This window comes from Aplysia californica, unplaced genomic scaffold, assembly GCF_000002075.1.
Source record: "Aplysia californica isolate F4 #8 unplaced genomic scaffold, AplCal3.0 scaffold01236, whole genome shotgun sequence".
NCBI lineage: Eukaryota > Metazoa > Mollusca > Gastropoda > Aplysiida > Aplysiidae > Aplysia > Aplysia californica.
The window spans coordinates 117,130-119,629 of NW_004798506.1; positions in this window are offsets into that span (position 1 = coordinate 117,130).

The following is a 2,500-nucleotide window of genomic DNA, read 5'->3' on the forward strand; positions in this document are numbered from 1 at the left end:
GGGGTAATCAAACTTCCTTTTTGGAACAGTGTCAACTAATTGAGGCACGGTGACCATAGTTTTTTGTTTTGTTTTGTGTTTAGAAGCCTGCTCAGTACTCATTTCACGCTTGCTGATTTATTACTTTGGTTGATACTAGATGCATTATGTAACGTATCCGTAATCAGAATGTACTTTCTCATGTTTTATTTAGCGGTTTGTTTCATTCCTTTCCTTGTGTTTTGATCTTGTAATCTTATTTTTTCCTTAGTTTTGCCTTTATGAGATAGATCTCGTTCCTCCTGTGTGTGTTAAGAGTTCATTTTCCCTCTTGTAATTTGGTTATAAACAAAGCCATTATCCACTACCTTTATCTGAAATGAACGTCAAAGCGAACCAAGGCTCACATTTTTGACGAAACCATATGTTTCACCAAGTAATAGTGGTGGATGATTGAAGGGTGGCTGGTACAAAGTGATCATTAATCTCCCTCTGTTTCCTTTTCTATCTTTAAGTCTTGCTATTTTTTTGCTTTGACCGTGGATTACAATACACAAAAGAATCGAAGAGATCATCGGTCAGTGAACCAGAGTTTTAGATGTAGTAGCTGGACCCGTTTCTGTTGCATATAGAAGACGTGGGTTGTTTTAGTTTTAGTAAGAGTTTTACGGCACTCCTTGCAACACAATAAGGTTATATAAGTGCCGAAGATTAGAGGTGTTACAAAAGAGTAACAAATATAAAAAAAGAAGAAGGAGAGATCAGGACGATAGATGTTTGATAGGAAAGAAGGAACAAAGCACACCAGACCACCCGCCAATCGCCCACAACGTGGTTTCGTTTTCGGGGCGGGGGAGGGGAGGGGGGAAGTTTTTGAGCCAGTATCTCCGTCTGTCTACTTTGGTGCAGTATCCTTCTCGGCGTGGGCTGACTGTGGAAGCAACCCGCCTCCAAAATACTCCGTGGGTTGTTGGCGGGTGCTCTGGTGTGGTTTGTTTCTTCTTTCCTAGCAAACATCTATCGTCCTTATCTCCCCTTCTTCTTTTCTTATGCTTGTTACTCTCTCGTAACACCTAATCTTCTGGCGTTCATAATGTGACCTTATGCAGATTCGAGCTCCATAAAATCTCTACTAAAACTAAGACTAAATATTCCAGATTGTGTCGATATAAAATATTTATGATGTTTAAAACATAATTAGTGAAATGTTTTGTTTCTTTTAAGATATCCCCAGTGTCTTCAAGCGTACTGCCTCTTAAATGTTCCAAATTGTGTCGGTGTAAAAAAAATAATTATATTTAAACAATTATGAGTGGATTGATCGTATTTTAAAAAATATCTTTAGAGACGCCAAGGATACCGCCTCCTAAACGTTCCAAGGTGCATAGATGTAAAACATTATTATTTTTTTAATGGTGAGTGAATTATTGTATTTTAAAAATAATATCCTCAGTGTGGCTAAGGGTACGGATGGATCAGCTAGCAGTCCAGCTGCTGCCAAAGCCGGTCCTAGTGGAATGCGCCTTACAGGAGTACAGGGTAGAGGGGACTCACCCACGCGACAGAGACAGCGCGCCAAGACTGGAAGAGGAGGAGGAAAAGGAGGCGGAGGAGGAGGAAAAGGAGGTGGCTCGGAGGAAGACAGGCAGCTCCGTGATGACGCAGAGGCAGTGTACAAGGTGAGTACAGCCGCCCGCTCTAACGACCACCTGTCCAAGACAATCACCTAAACAACTTGCCCCCTTGCGGGGTTTTTTTTTCTATATATATTATAACGACAAACTTCCCTAGACATCCTCTCTAAGACAATCACTCTTCTCAACGATATTGGGTTGCCGTCTTGGATGGACAATTTCGACTGGATTCTCTTGGTTTCCGTTTTGGCATCAATAAAAGCAGAGTTTACCCCCCCCCTCCCCCCATGTCTTTGCACAGAGACATAATTGCCACCCCCTGTGACCCCGTCGCCCTCTACCCACACAGTGACCCCCTGCTGTGACCCCCTGCTGTGACCAAACACGATGACCGCAGACGTTGCGCACAAAGCTGACGTCTTATGACAGAAACACGTATATGCCAAAATTGAAATTTTACCAGAAAGGCCAAAAAAATAACTTTTTGTGTGTTTTCAACTTAACTAAAAGTTGGTCCATCTGATTATTTTATGTCAATATTCATTGGCCGGTGTAACCTTTGTCCGATTTGCTGAGGTATACAGTACATAGTTATGGAGTAACTGATTAAAATTTCTTTTGTCATAACAATATCACTATGTAATTAGGCCACATCGCATATTTTTAAAAGCCCAAAACTCTCTTATTTTTAATTGTACAGTCATAAAACCAAAATAGACGTGCCATGAAAAGGGGTTTCTCCCGTGTATAAAAGCTCCATTTGACCTTACTACGTATATACGGTGTATTTCTTTCTTGTCGTAAGACATCAGAAGGGCATGCAGTTCAAAATAAGAATCCAACTAAACTTCTATTCCGTCATCGATCAGGAAGCTACATGTCTATTG